The 16364-nt window shown below is 44.9% G+C and overlaps 1 long non-coding RNA gene across 2 annotated transcripts in view; it reads left to right on the top strand.

The window, feature by feature from the left end:
• Window positions 1-10626, top strand: part of Gm34388 — a 28167-nt gene extending 17541 nt beyond the window's left edge. For both annotated transcript variants that reach the window (XR_382800.3, XR_382801.2), the window contains 2 exons: window positions 375-546; window positions 8767-10626. This is a non-coding gene — a long non-coding RNA (predicted gene, 34388). The remainder of the gene's footprint in view (window positions 1-374; window positions 547-8766) is intronic.
• Window positions 10627-16364: the final 5738 nt, after the last annotated feature.

The following is a 16364-nucleotide window of genomic DNA, read 5'->3' as shown; positions in this document are numbered from 1 at the left end:
GAGCCCATGGAGGCTGTTAATGTTTGTTAAACATTAATGTGATGTCTATGATAAGGCATGCATGCTTACCGAGCTGTGAAAATGTTGAGCAAGATGAATTACTAAGTACCTCAGTGTATTTAACAATCCTGGGATGCTAACGGGGCTGGAAAGTTTAAAGTTAATGCTATATACTGACCAGGCTGCCAAGCACCCAAAGAATGTGGAGCTAGGGAGCCAGAGGTCTTGAGACAAATCTCCAAATTTGACCAACAGCATGCGCTTGCTCGACTTGTCAAGTTTCATCAGGCCGAGAGCCAAATTTTCTACATTCATTTCATACCTGTGACAGTTCCCCAAAACTAATGGTTCTTGCCTTTTTGTTTGGTGCACAGTGGTCAAGGATGCCAGTGCCAGCGGAGTAGCAAGATGGGATGAAGGCCAGAAATGGACCGAGCAGCTGCTGGAAGTTATGTGTGCTGTCCCACTGATTTCAGAAGCCGTAGTTCTAAATGACAGATAGAGAAATGAAAACGAGAATCAAGTCCATGCTCAGCTGGATACTAGGTACTGTGAGGAGGGCCCAAAGAACCATGTATTCTCTGACCTACAGCATAAACGCTTTAAGAATGGAGAAGGCTCGGTCTTTAGAGGAGGACACCTCTTTTCAGATCTATCACACTGTGGATTGTTAGTTGTATGAGCTAAAACTATATAATATTTTTGAACTTCAGCATACTTATATACAGAATAGGACTGGCACCTATTCCTGCAGGAATTTATTGCAGAGCTTAGTGAGATAATGCAGACAAATGCGTAGATGAGTTGGCTGACCAGAGTCCTTACATAGTGAGGCAGATTGATAGGTTAACGGTGATAACAAGCAGGCATTCCCAGGTTGATATTTCACAATGGTTTTGTTATCCAGACAGACATTTTTAGGTACGTTTCCTCAACGCTCCTAAGACCAGCAGGCCACAGGTTCCTACACAGAAAGACATAGGCAGGTTAGAGCAGCGGTTCTCTACCTGGGGAATCACTCCTTCACAGAGGTCGCCAAAGACCATCAGAAAAACACAGATATTTACATTACAAGTCATAACAGTACCAACATTAATTTGAGGTGGCAGTGAAAATAATTTTGTGGTTGGGGGGGAGGGTCACTGCAGCATGAGAAAATGTATTAAAAGCTCTCGGCATTAGGAAGGTTGAGAACCACTGGGCTGGAGTGACATTTCTAGGTATCGTTGCTGACTTTGGGAAAGAAAGCACATAGTTTCCATGAGCCACCTCAAAGAAGAGAAATTCTTCCTGTGGTTTGTTTTGAGAGAGACCATGCACAAGAGGAAACCAGGTCATGCGGAGGTCAAAGGACTCACTTCCAAGGCCCTTCAGTTTCCTTCGCTTCAAAATATCAGTGTGGGATGGTACCTTGTTATGGATCATTGTGTGCTGAGTCTTGAACTACAAATCACAGTGCCTGGCCCAAATTGCTTTGGAATTGTATTGTGCAGGCACCCTGATGCATGCTTTCTATGAGCACAAAGCAGGGAGGAGCCTGGTAAGGCTTTGGTGTCTGCCCCCTTGGATGTTAGCAGATGAATTTAGAACAGAATTGGAAAAAAAAAAAAAAACAAAAAACAATAAAAGGGAGCTGTCACCAAGGCTCCCAGGTCCTTGAGTTCTCAAAGTTTTGAACCAAGCATGATCAAAAAGGTCACTCCAGCAGAAGAGCTGATTCTATGGAAGGAGAAATGTGTTCATCTCTCCTCATGCTCCGTCCCTCAGACAGGCTGTTTGCTGGGAGCCTGGGGAGGAAAATAGCTTTTGCTTGTCTTTTAGGGCAGCCCTCTGTCCTCTACACCAGTTCTGCTTCCCAGCTTTCCCTTGACCACGGCTCAGCTAAAATAGTCTAGCTTCCACAAAGGAGAAGAATGAGGGGGTAGGCTTCCTTGGCTATTCAGGCAGTGGAGCTGCCCCATCTAGTCTGGAATACTTGAGGCATGAATCTGCCTAGATACAGATGAACGAGCCCACATGAGCTTTCTAAGGTACTGTTAACACCATGGGCCAGCATTTAGCAATCAATCAAATAAAAACAAGTAAACCCTCCTTAGAAGGCAGAGAAGGGGGAGCTCGCCTGGTCCAAGCCTGGGAATCGAGAAGCTGATGAAGCTAGTCATTTCAATTGAGCCTGTGCCTCTCTAGTTACCTTGTGTTTTCTAGGAAACAATTATGTCAGAAAATTTCATTAAGTTTATGTCCGTGGGTGATTCGCTGACTCTAATTGGCTTTGAGAGTTGGTGATTGCAGCCTCTGCGGATGCACACGGATGGGAAAAACAAACCTTTTCTCAGTGTGCTGAGATGTTACTGAATGATCGCTCCCATTTTTAATAACCCTCAGAACATGTGGAGGTACAGCCTCTGAAATGAGTTACAAGATGGAACATCACCTATGACCCGTAGAAGAAGAAGGTTCCAGGGTGTTGGCAGTAGGGGCATCGCATGTGCGCAGTAGTACCAAAAACCACACTGAAACTAATAGCCAGTATCTGCTAAGAGACAGTTATCATTTTGAAATTTTTATTTATCATTGAATCCTTCCAACACAGATACTGTGTCTACTGTAGTTCACATGGATAGAAATCAAGGTACAGAGATGGAAAATTTTTAACCAAGTGCATATAGCCAGTGCACAATAAAGCCAACTTAGGATGAATTCCAAAGTCCATCTCCACCCATAATTCCCCCGAAATGCCAGATCATCAAATGTGTTGGTTTCTTGCCCACTATCCTAAGCATTCTTTCCCACATACACCTCACTTTCTAGGTTCAACCATATAATACCTTCTGTTCATGAGTTAAAGATCTTTGGCTCTAAATAGCACCCTATGCTCTGACCTAATAGTTCTTGATCTAGGGATCATCCCCAATTAGGGAGTTAATGAGGACAACCAACCTTCTATTTACCTAACCGTAATCTTCTAGAGGAGGTTGTGTAGATCATACTGGATGGACATCAGGAGGGACATATCATAATGTCTAGACTTCTGGTAGCTGTATCTATAATGACATAGAAAAGAAGTCTGTTTGGGGACATTTTTATGCCCACCATATCACAGACAGTCAACATGTGGAGCCGTGACTGAGGATGAACCACGCATGTGGTCACCGGTCCCTTTAAATTTTCACAGAGAGGGAGGGGCCAATCCATGGTCTTCCAGTTTAAGTTAAGGGGGTTGGGTTCGTCTTTACTCTCAGTCAATAGTAGACAGTCTTGAGTGGAGCGAAAGAGGAAAGGAATTCCCAATTTTGTAATTGACATGAGCAACAGAGATTGCAGAAATATCCAGTGATCCTTTAGGATTAAGACTTTTGGCTCTACAGCCCATTGTACAGTGCAGGAACGAATGGCTTTCCTTCTCTCACCTTAATCTATGCTGCCTCTAAAGTAGTGTTTCTCAACTTGTGGGTCATGAGCCCTTCTGGGGGTGTCTAAGGACCTTTCCACGGGGGTCAAACATCAGATATTCTGCATATCAGGTGTTTACATTATAATTCATAACAGTAGAAAAATTATGGTTATGAAGTAGCAACAAAAGTATTGTCGTGGTTGGGGGTCACCACAACATAGAGTCGCAGCATTAGGAAAGCTTCGAAGTACTGCTCTGAAACAACTCTACGAGCCACTTTCCTCTGTGCATGAGGTAAACGGCATAAGGAAGCATGCTTTTTCATTAGCCACCTTATAAAGGAAATGATGGGACTGAGGCAAAAGAGCTTGCATAAGACACTGAACAGTAAGCTTACTTCTGAAACTTTACGTTATTCAGGCAAAGCAAGAAGTAAGGCATTGAAAACATGGTACTGGTCTTTGTTATGACTTCACCCTGAAGTTTACAGATTTTTTTTCTTTCAAGCAGAATTTCTCCATTTGAAATTGACAACCACTTATATTTTCCTCCAGATTATGGGGTACCTAGAAGATTAATCAAGGACAACAGCGGCTTACCTAGTATCTGCCCATCTTCCCTATTCCTTCCTAACAGAATTTTGGCTTGGCACAGGAACCCACAACAACCATCAGTAAGAATGCTTTCCAGGTCTTTGTGCAGAACGTAGTTTGGGCAGGGCCTTTTCCATTATTCAAGGAAGTCAAGCCAATTTCCAAGATGGAGATGATTGTCCAATAGCTTAAGGGCATTGCTTTGGTGGTAGCTGATGGTTGCTCTGTCGAGGAATATAGAAATTGTACATTTTGGTGGTAATACTGTAGTGTTCTTTGATCATTCAGGATTTAATTACAGGCTCAAGGACTTTAGGCTATGAAGGAGAGTCTTTCAATGGCATTTCATTGAAAGGGTGTTACAAAACATATATCATTCAAAACGGGACTGGTTCCAGAGAGCGATTTTATTTCTGGTCCTGGGTGGGGATGGGAGTTAAGTGAGAGAAGGAACTCCCGGAATTTATCAGCCTAAACTCATTGCCACCAATCACAGCCGAGAAGGAGGAAGGTTTAAGCTGGGCAACAAAGAGGCCAGTCCTCTCTCTGGAGATCCTGGATTCCCATCTTATATTGCAATAGGCTTCCCTCCAGCTCCCAGAGTCCAGACCATCATGTAAGTCAGACAGTACCAACATTTAATATCAGGTTACTAAATTCACTGGCTTCCATGTCTGTTCATATGTCATAAATCACCTCAGGATTTGTGAGGTTGAGGGCATTATTACCACTTTTGGATAGGAAGACAAAGGGAGGCCTCAGAGGGAGTCTTGGGTAGTCTGGAGAGTAAGCAGGCTGTAAACGCTGGTGTTTGGGGGTGATTGCCTACAGAACAGTGGTTCTCAACCTATGCATCACGGCCTCCATGGGGGTCACATGTCAGATATTGCTAATATTACTGATTATGATTAGTAGCAAAATAACAGTTATGAAGTAGCAAGGAAATACTTTTATGGTTGGAGGTCACCATGGCATGAGGAACTGTGTTAAGGGTCACAGCGTATGGAGGGTTGAGAATCACTGATGCAGGAGGATGAGGACCTGGCAGTGAGTACCAAGAGGGCGCCAGTGTTCAGGATCCTCCTTGTGGGATGAAGGTCCCTCCTCCAGCATACGTGAGGAATCGCTGTAGTCAGTGTATAGAAACAAAGACCAGGGAAATCTTTGACAGTATACATAAGTTCAGCATTCTGTCCAAGTCCATACAAAAATGGATCTGAGGATCCCTGTCCAGCTGGTCTTAAAGATAGTGGGAAGTGGTTATAAACCTCAAAAACTTTAGAAAATTTGCTTCTATAATTTCTTTAGACTCAGAAAAATTAGTTACCACCAACTCTGATTTCATGTCCTGACCAGCTAGAAAAGTGAGAAAATAAAATGAACTTTAGAATGCTATTATGAAAACCAGACCCATTACAGTCAGGTGTGGGAGTGGCTCACCATTCAGGCCTTGTGACCAGGTTAGAAAATGAGGGCCACAGATAGCATTTGGCAATGACACACTGACTAGATGTCAAGCCAGTCCCGTCAAAAAGCTGATTTATCTATGAATGTGGTATAAACTTCCTGAAGACAAAGTGTTTGGCCTGCCCTAGCCTCTGCATACACCAAAGTCACAGCAGCCCGAGCCGGCCTGGGAACCATCACAGCACCATTACAATCACACCAGTGACAAACTAAGTCTTCACTGAGGTCACGCCATGCCTGAGTTCATGGGAGAGCCCTGTGTACATTGTCTTACGCAGTTCTCACAATCTCACTGTGCCGTGGGCATTATTATTTGTATTTTTCAGATAATTCAAATGACTTTCTCACGTCACAACTGATAAGAGGCAAGGCCAAAGACAGTCATGGGCCACCGTGACCTTTTACCAGTTCTGATGTTCTCCCATCATTAAGCTGGGTGATGCCCGGAGCCATTCAAGCCTCTCAGATGTAACTCCTGTCTTAAAGCCAGGGTGGCATGTGACATCTCATGCCCACGTGGACTGAATAGAAGTGTGTCTGCTAAAGGTACTCACTGTAACAAGACTCAGTATTTCAACAACCCCCCCCCAGGTTCAGACCTTCTGCATTTTTGCATGTTTTCTTATTCATTCGGAGGGGGTATCCAGGCTGCCAGGCTGGCATGCACATCAGCCCGTGGCGTGAAGTATCCTTCTGTCTAAGACAGAGTGGAATGTCTCCAAGCCCTCTCCAGCATGAGCTCCACACGGTGCCACAGCATTTGCCCTTGCTTTGCCGTGAGCAGTCAGTCACCCTGGCCAAACCAAGATGTTCAAGTTAGACCGGAGTGCTGCCCATAAGATAAGAGATCACTATCAGAATCCATCAAAGGTTCTTCCCACCCCCTTCTTCAATCCCACTCTAGAATTGATTCATCTTCGGTTTCAAGATAGGGAGAGGTGGGAGGCAAGAGGAAATTTATAGGCCTGCTTCCCAGGGCGATTGCCAGTGTTTGGTTATAAATATTTTCAAGAGGGATAAAAGCAATCAGTCTGTTTCTGAGAGCCCTGTGCACACTGCCCCAGTAGCAGAGAAATGGAGCCAAGAAGGGAGTGTGGGCAGACCAGTCTTATTCTACAGCCACTGTGTGCTATGGGAAGTGGAGGGAAGAAGGGATCCAGAGAGGGAGAGAAGGCTGCTGTTTGAAAGTACAGAGCACCCTGACACCCACTCTCCCTAAGTATGTGTGTTCTGTTCCTGCCATGCCATCGGTAGACAATAGCTTCTTTCCATTTCCTCTTCATCACCCCAAAGCAGGGAGCTAGCTACAAAGGGAAGGACATGCTGAGATCCCACGAAGTACTTTTATTGAAACCCAGCTCTCCAGAGAGAGATTGAGGAAGTGACTTAAGCAACCTTATTACAAAATAAAAATGTATCCTCTGACTTCATGACAGGAAATTCAAGAGAGAAAAGCTCATAAAAATGTACACGCGCACGCGGGCGCGCGCGAGCGCGCACACACACACACACACACACACACACAGAGAGAGAGAGAGAGAGAGAGAGAGAGAGAGTAAGCAGAGTTCAAAAGGACCGGAAGAAAGAAGACACAATAAATCATTATGTGCAGAACAGGCAAACACAGCATGAGGCTCAGAAAGGAGTTTTAAAACCCCCAGGAGTAATTTTGTCTTTTTAGGAATATTGTGCGCTCTAGTCTGAAAATTCTAATTAGAATAGATTCATCAAGCTATGGAAAATAGCTGAAATTCCTTGTTGTTCGCACCATGGTTTGCAAGAACCTCCCTGACTTCACACCACTGACAGTGCTGAGGGCATCCGGCAATGCTTCTAGAAAGCTCTCAGGTGTCCGCGCTTTGTTTGCATGGCACGTGGATATCATCACTTAGCAGCTGCTAAGAAGAGCTGCTCATTAGCGAAACTAGTCAGGAAACAAACATGACTTCACAGAGCCCTCCTTCCAGACTCACTTTCCACTGACCCCTTCGCCCCAGATGGATTGAATAGCATGTTCAATTAAAGGGCACAGGAAGGGCTCAGCTCTGTGGTAGGAAACATTTTCCCTACCCCACCTCTGCTTAGCTCTGCCATCAACCATTGATAGCTAATCTTTTAATAAATCATTTGGGATTTTAGAACTCAGGATTCTGTGGAATTTTTTTCCCCTCCAGAATACCTACCTCTTATATGTTCACATGCATTGTCTTGGGGCTTCCACTACAGAGTGGTCTGAGAAAGGCATAAATGGTCTATCAATGTGGCTCAAAGCAAGGCTTTTATCTGAGGACCCATTCATTTTCCAGCCATCATTTTCCCACTCTGGGCTAGTCTTTCTTCTTTGGGCACAACTGCTCGCTCCCTGTGAAGACTGAAGGCCAAGGGTAAACTCAAGAGCCAGGCCTCTGCTTGCTCAGCTGTTGAAGATGGAAGGTGGACCTGTGGTGCACCTGTGGTCGTGGGAAAAACATAGAGCTTGTGTCTCTTGCTGTGTGAGTTGGGTATAGGCAGGGAAAAGGGTGAGGTGAGACAGTAGATTGGAGTGGGAGATGGGGAGGCTGCAGGGAGGGCATCAAGGTTTCGTTTGTGGAAGGAGATGGCCAAAGAAGCCTCATAATGCATATAAAGATGACAACTCTTGGCTTCATATGGTCTCGTATTCTACATATGGTCTAGTCTTACTATTCCTAACCTCTGGGAATCCCAGTGCAGCTCCGCCCAAAACATGTTCACAGACATACAGTTCTCTGGCGATACCCATCCTATTTAGACATGGGAACCATGCCGTGTATAAACAGCTCAAATCTTAAAGTGCACAGGGAACAGGTACAGTATCTGAGCCAGGCTTCAGTATTTAAGTGGCCCAGTTTCTCTCTTAAGCTTTTTAGGATGCACAAGGCCACATGAAAATCAAGGTCGGAAGCAACCTTATTCCTCCAGGTGTTTTTGAGTCAGAAAGATCCCAATTTAGAAACAAAAAGCCATCACCTCGATTAAAGTACCCACTCTCCTAATAAGCCACTAAGCCACCACTGCTCTGTTTGGCCAGTGCATGTACATTTTGTTGAGACACACACATTCAAAGTCCAGGATATTGTCTAGGAAACTTGAGCCTGCAGCCTTTGCAGAAGCAGCCATCACTGCCTAATTCCTTCCAGAGGAATAGAAGCCCAGGCTCCAGGCAGCAGCGTAGTCCCCAGAGGAGACATCATCATTGATTTTCCATGTGGCTCTGCACTCCGTGCTCGCTCGTGTGCGTTTTGAATGCTATCTTACGTTCTTTTCATGTCCCTTCTTTTACTGTGCCCCCAGAGACAGTCAAAGCCTCCAGGCCGTTCTGCAATAAAAACTCAGCAAGTTGGAAGGACACAGCCCAAAGCTTTTCAGACAGCCAGGAAGTTCTGCTGACAGCACTAAAATCCAGGATCTTCATATAGCATCTGAGGCAGGTGTGTTTATCCAGCCGAGCGGAAGCCGGAAACGTGTCCTCTGAGGATGGCCTCTCAGTTTCCTGTGGGCTGAAGACTTAGTGTGTTTTCCTGCTCCCTGACCTTGAACCCTGACTTTCCTTCTGGATCTGTGATCAGATTGGATTCTTGGGCTTTGTTTGGATTGTGGGGTCAAGTCCCTCGGGAGCCTTTGTATTGTTGCACGCCAAGGATGCGCCCTCTCAGCAGGAGGGGTGGGGGCTGCTTGGTGAACTGTGATCTAAAGCCAGTGTCTAAAACAGTCATATTTCAGCCCCAGATCAGCAAGCACAATCCATACATTTATATGTTCATATATACATACACTCACATATTCATATATACATACATTTCTATATTCATACGAATGCATTCATAGCAAAATAATGATTTGCACCAAAATACACAGAGGCCCAGTGTTTGAGGATAACAACCCAGCCCTTCTTTCCAGGTAAGTTTTGCATCCTGCTAAGGAGATAGATCTCATTATTTTTATAAATTTCTGAACTGATATAGCCTAGTAGATGCCCCAAGTTACACTAACATTAACTGTTCTCAAAACTTCCATTTTCAAAATCCCTTGTGCTTACCCCAACACACACCTGGTGCTAGAAATTATTGAGCCAGGAGCCTTGTATATGAGAGGTAAGTTCTCTGTCACCAAGCTACATCTCCAGCTCTCAGGTCCAAATGTGAACTTGTTGACATGGGCCTCTGATTGAACAGACACTGGGGAAGGCCAGAGAAGCCACACTCATGACTACTTCTTAGATACACTTGGCCATATTAGTTCTTTCAGAATGATAACAAAATGCCCATTGATTGGGAGCCTCATAACAACAGATATTTATGTCTTACACTGTTGGAAGCTGGAAAATCAAAGGTAACAGTTGCTTGATTTGGTGTTCAGCAAGGCCCAAGTTCTTGAGCTGCCCTCAGAAGGCAGGAGAGGTGAGGAGTTCTCTGAAGTCCCTTCTAGGACCCTTTCAACCCCAACAGCTCCATTGTCTAACATCACCAAATTTTGGGGGAGATGGGAGTATTCCAGACATTTTGATTACAGCACACCAAAATTCATGACATTCCCAGGATCTCCAAACAGTAATTATAATAGAAATAGGAACAAAATGACTAGTCAAGATGATGTCACACTCCCCTGGAGTGGGTCCCTGAACCCAGTTTGACTGGCACCTTTAGAACAATAAATAGGAAAAGCTAGTCAAAACCAGAGACACAGGGTGGAATGTCATACAAAGACATGGTTGGAGTGAAGTATTTAAACCAAGGTGTGCTAATGATTACTGGCAAGGACACAAATAAAGAAAAGGGATTGAGACCTCTTGAGAGTCTTTTGAGATAGGCTACCCCACTGATGCCTTGATTTCAGACTTTTGGCCTCTAGCACCATTTAAGTATAAATTCCTTTTAGGTCTTAAGCACCAGTCAAGAACTGTTCAATAGGTCAGTGCTAGGAAAGGCACAAGGCAGTCTGACCCAACGACTCTAAAACCACTTTGGAGAACCACTGATCAAAGTTCATGGCCCACCTCCCTCTTTGGCTTCCATTCTTTTCTTATCATGCCCATGACAAAGTCTTCCCTGGAATAGTTCTTATTGTGTCTATTTGCATCTATCCCGCACCTGATTATTTCCCTAAGAAGAATTTTCACTAGCTCTTGGTTTTTAAACAATTTTTTGTTTTTTATGTTTTGTTTTTCTGCTGTCCTTTTTATTCCTATGTAATCCTAGGAGCTCACATATGCTACGTTGTGGCAAACGAGAGTCTCTGACTACCCTCCTGTTTCCATCATCCTGATAGAACATCGGTTACTTCCTGTGGTTGAAGTTTCATTCCCCCTAGCAGGGGCCAAAGACATAGGTATCACAAAACCTTTGCCAGAGACTTCAGGGAACTGGAGAGATGGGCTGGGAAGGAAGGGGTTTCAGCTCCAGGAAAACAAGCATTAAGAGGGATTTATTTGTCTTCAAATATATGAAGTGTTACCATGCATTTGGTGCAGACTGTCTGCTTTCCATCATATTTGAGATTGGGCCAGAGGAAGACAGCCTTAGGAAGGAGAGCTTTGAATAGAAAGAATTTTCAAGGTAGGTTTTTAAGTCACCGTGACACCAAAGGAGAAGTTTAGATGCACACAGACACTTTGTCATTCAGTTTTATTTAGGCAGAACTCTTTCTGGAGCCAAGTAAATGAAAGAGGTGCATTTTGGCTATGTCTTCTTGTGGTGGTTTGAATATGCTTGGTCCAGGGAGTGGCACTATTAGGAGGGTGGCCTTGTTGGAGTGGATGTGTCACTATAGGCATGGACTTTATGACCCTCATCCTAGCTGCCTGAAAGCCAGTCTTCTCCTGTTTGCCTTTGGATGAAGATGTAGAACTCTCTAGTTCCACATTTGCCTGGATGCTGCCATGCTCACTCCTTGATGATAACGGACTGAACCTGTAAGCCAGCCCCAGTTAAAAATGTTGTGCTTTATAAGAGTTGCCGTGGTCATGGTGTCTGTGCACAGCAGTAAACCCTAACTAAGATATTTCTGCTCTTTGAGTTGGCAAGTTTAGAAAAAAACCAAAATGCCCACTTAAAATTAATATCAGCTCCAAGGGATGAAACACTTCTTTGTTGATGCAGTTGTCCTAGACAGGGAACTTGCCTCTACTTCATCTTCTACATTTAAGAAAAATGTATCTTTTTTGTATAGGTCTCTCACCTGTATATATGTCTGCAGACCGCATTCATTCAATGTCTTTGGAGGCCAGGAAGGGCATCATATCCTCTGGAACTGGAGTTATTGATGGATGTACTTCCCCATGGCCGTGCTGGGTGCTGAACTTAGGTTCTCAATAAGAGCACTGACTTCTCTGAGCTGGTTGAACTTCTTTCTGACCCTTGTCTTTTACATTTTAAATTGAGCTCTTGGGAGATACCACTCTCTATTATGGAGTCGACTCTTCTCTCTCTAGTGTCATCCAGTCTTGCCAAGTCTGGATTATCTACCAACAAAAGCAGTCTATATTTGCTTTTTTTTTCTTGCCGTATGCAAAAGTATCGCAAACCAAGCAGCTTCAAACAGCACGTATCTGTTGAGTCAAGAGCGTGGGTCAGGAGCCTGCCTGCACATGATTCAACTGGATGCCGCCTCAGGGCCTCATAAGGCTCTGTTAGAGCACAGGTGGCCTGTCCCTTTCTGGAGTTTGGGATGTTCTGCCAAGCTCCCATGAGCTAGCTGGCTTCTGTTTCTTTCAGTTGCAGGGCTGGGATTTCTGCTCCATCACTGCCTAGTGGCTAGGGACCATCCTTAGCATCCTTAAGTGCCCCAGGTCTTAGATCACCCCCCCCCCAACAACAAGCCTACTTCGTTCCTCAGGGCTGGTAGGAGAGTCTCTCATGCTGTAATAGTCATGTTGGCCATGCTGGAAGTGGGTCACATGCTCTGCCTGTATTAAAGAGGCTCATACTGGGTGTGAGGCCACTTTAGGACTCTGCTTACTTCGCTATGGTTAGAAAGGGCTGCTTGCTCTTGTTCCTTCTTAAGCCCAACTGTCGGTGAGTTTCCAGCTTATCTGATGATAACCGATCATATTAATGTAGAAACTAAGTTCACAATGGAGAACAGATACTACAAATGATCCTGGTTTTGTACACCAGTTGTACTCTGAAGTTTAATTGCCAGAAGTTAATTTTATTAATTGAATCGCTATTAAATGATGATTTTTCCCACCCATTCCTTATTATTGCTAGTCTAGGCCACGCAGAAGGCTGACCTTGACGCTAGACTACCTGGGTTTAGATCCTGACTACGGTAATAGTTCTGCAGCCTTGAGAAACTGTGGGGAAAACATGGCGTTAGTTGGGAAAGGTGATCAACTTTCTCACCCTGACTGCATGCTATCCCCACTATGACAGACTGTATGTACATTCAAACCCTTCCTGTGGTAAGTTCCTTTTTCCTCAGGTATTTTGTCATAGCAACGAGGTAAATAACACACTAGGCAAGCACGGACTATGCATCCAGTCTTGGATGCTGTGTGCTTATCAGTATTGTCTAATCTGAGCCACAGAAAACACTGTGACAGTGGGGGTGGGGAAAGGTGTTGGTACCTTCTCTTCCTATATTAGGATGCTGAGGCTCAAACGTTGCTAATAAGAAGCTTCATGGAGTCAAAGCCAGCATGGCTTTCCTCTGTTGTCTTTTTTAAAAAGATTTTATTCATTTTATATATGCAAGTACACCATCACTGTCTTCAGACACACCAGAAGAGGGCATGAGATTCCATTACAGATGGTGTGAGCTACCATGTGGTTGCTGGGTATTGAACTCAGGACCTCTGGAAGAGCAGTCCGTGCTCTTAACAGCTGAGCCATCTCTCTAGCCCTCCACAGTTGTCTTAATGTTTCCAATGCTGCCTTAATGATGTATAACTAAAGAGCCAAAAGGGACCATGGTAGCCGAAAGGATGAGAGTGAGAAGAGAGAAGGAGTGGGCATGGGCGGGGCAGGCAGCTGTGTCCATACTGACTCTCACTAGCTCATTTGCATCTGCAATGGGTTGATTGGGCAAAAGGCTCTATCAAGACCCAGTTCTACAAAGTGCCTCATAGCCACTCAATTTGAAGGATGAAGTGAGATCATTTTGACAGCACTGGGTGGATGTTTTAGCACTTTATGCTTTTCATTTAAATAAACATGGGAAGGAAGAAGAGAAAAAGAGGTGAGCCATAGGTAGAGAGAGAGAAAAAATTGCAAGGGTGGGAAGTCATTATTTTTATCTAATTATTTAAATTTTCAATTATTTTTCAGTATTTAATTGTTTCTCATATAGTATATTTTGATCATATTCTTTTCCGTCCCCAAACATTTAGTTTTATTTCACACATATGAGTGTCTGCCTGTATGTATGACTATGCATCACATTGGTTCATTGCCTGCAGAGGTCCGAAGGCATCAGGTTTTCTGGGATTGGAGTTAAGGGTGGTTGTTATCCCCATATGGGTGCTGGGAACTGAACTGAGTTTTCTGCAAGAGCAGGAAACGCTCTTAGCCTCTGAGCCATCTCTCCAGCACCCAGGAGATTATTATGGCCTGGAAGGTAAAAAGAAAGCTCAGACCTGGAGTCCCAAAAGTCAACTCAGAATGCTGTTCCCGCTGTGTGTGGGGGAGGGAAAGGCGTGCCCAGAGAGAGCTGGAGAAGGAACCTAAAGCCTCAAGTATGCTCAGTGGAAGAGCACTCTTCCACCGAGCTGTATTCTCACCACCACTGCAGAACCTTTTTTCAGCTCACTTCTGGAATAGAGAGAGTAGCGTGAAGAAAGAATCACAAACAGTGCCTCTGTTGAGCACTTCATGGAGCACGGGAGGCAGAGCCTGGAGCTCTGGCGTTGGGTGGTCAACGGTTCTGCTGTTGAGGTTCGATTGCTTCTGTGCACCCCAGCGGCACCTGCTGCGGCTGTCCCTCCACTGGGTCACCAGTGTTATAGCAAGAATGAAATAGGCAAACAGTAACCAGCATGCTGCTATAAATACTGTTGAGAGAAAAAACTTCAGATTTGAATCTCATCCTTGGCTGGCACTCCGTGAGCGATTCAGGTACAGGGCTGGGGGACCAGGCTTTGGATGGCCCCCCACATGTCTGGATGCTCTTGGTGCTGGGAACTCTGGTTATGAAACTTGAAGATATTTAAAGTTTTAGGGGTCACAGAGAAATGACCTTAGAATAAACATCCGCCTCTCAAGTGGAGTTAGCAATGACACCGGGGAGGCAATGGGGAGGAGCTGGGATGTTCTTTCCTACGTCTCTCGGAATCTCCTGCAAGAGGCCTCAGTAGTGTTTGCAGGCACAGGTTCTGCAGCAGGTTGTCATCAATGGCCTTAGATCATTCGATTGGTCCTCTGACACTTCAACTGTATCAAAACCCCTCAGACTGATGTGGTGTTGAGTAGTGCTTGTCACCTGGGCTCTTGCAGTGACCCAGTGAGTGGCACATCAATGATGGCATCCTTCTTGAGGTGATAAGGCTTAGATCTCTATGTATTCCACATACAATCAATATATTATGTAGAGAGTCCAAAGGCTGATTTCAGAAGAAACCTTTTAGCCTACCCAGAAATAAAGAGATTGCTTTAATCTCTGCAATGAAAAACACTCAACGAAAATGACTGCAATGTAAAGACAGACAGACAGACAGACAGACAGCATAAAACTGTAGGGAGCAGAGGAAGTCTGAGTGGAGCAAGTCCTGAGGGAATGTGCATTATTCACGGGCAAGGCCATGTCGAGGATGCTAAGGCCTCGGTTCCTCATACAGCAAAGGATGGCTTAGGTTCTGGCAATGGTTTTCAAAGAGGTTTATGTGTGAGCGAGTACTCCGTGAGTAAAAAGACTAGAAATACAACTACAACTTCCTCCTCCTCCTCCTCCTCCTCCTCCTCCTCCTCTTCCTCCTCCTCCTCCTCCCATGTGTTCACAGTCTGAGACTGCTGACTTACAAGAACGTCCCTCCAAGAGTAGCCACCCCCTCCCCACTGTACTGTCCAAAATAAGCAAGCTAAGGTTCAGGGGTGTGCCATTAGTAGGTGCCCTTCCATCAGAGTGTGTACACTGCAGCTGGCTCCAGCTTTTCTGTACATGTATCTGCGAGTCTTCCCTTTCTTTTTTTTTTTTTCTTTTTTCTTTTAAAAGGTTTATTTATTATTCTCTGTAAGCACACTGTAGCTGTCTTCAGGCACACCAGAAGAGGGCATCAGATCTCATTGCGGATGGTTGTGAGCCACCATGTGGTTGCTGGGATTTGAACTCAGGACCCGGGTCTTCCCTTTCTTCATTCCCGCAATGTCCCAGACAGATGTCCAGATCCACACCACTCGATCTGCAAATTTTTTGCAAGGTTCAGAAGAAAAGAGAAAGCTGGGTGTGGTGATGTACATCTCTAATTCCAGCCCTTGGGAGATATAGGCAGGAGGACCATGGGTCAAGGTCATTGTTGACTGCACAGTCAATTAGAGATCAGCCTGTACTACATGAGATTCTCTCATATGCCAATACCCTGAGACAAGGCTGAGGGAGCCCGGGCAGGCAGCGTGAGTGTGAGTCCTGTACCTGACTGGGCTCTAAAGTTTAGAGTCTTGAGTCAAGAGCTTATCAAGTAGGATGAAAGGTGGAAAGAATGGCCACTGGGTTCAGTTTGAATGGGTCCTGTGGAAAGCAGAGGAAACGCTGAGGAACAAAGTACTGAGTGAATGTGTGTAGTTACTACATTGACCAAGTCAAGGAACCCAGCGCCTCAGGCCTATGGGAGTGACAAAGCCTGCCCTGGGTGAGGCTCAAAGCCTTTCTACAGGGACCTAGTGAGAGCACTGATCGGCTATGTAGAATATTTCCACTGTAGCTTTGTCCCCCAGATGTCTCTGGCTTAAAGACTGCTCTCC

Source organism: Mus musculus, chromosome 13 (genome assembly GCF_000001635.26).
Source record: "Mus musculus strain C57BL/6J chromosome 13, GRCm38.p6 C57BL/6J".
NCBI lineage: Eukaryota > Metazoa > Chordata > Mammalia > Rodentia > Muridae > Mus > Mus musculus.
The sequence above is the reverse complement of the archived record's forward strand: the minus strand, read 5'-3'. Positions and strand labels throughout refer to the sequence as shown.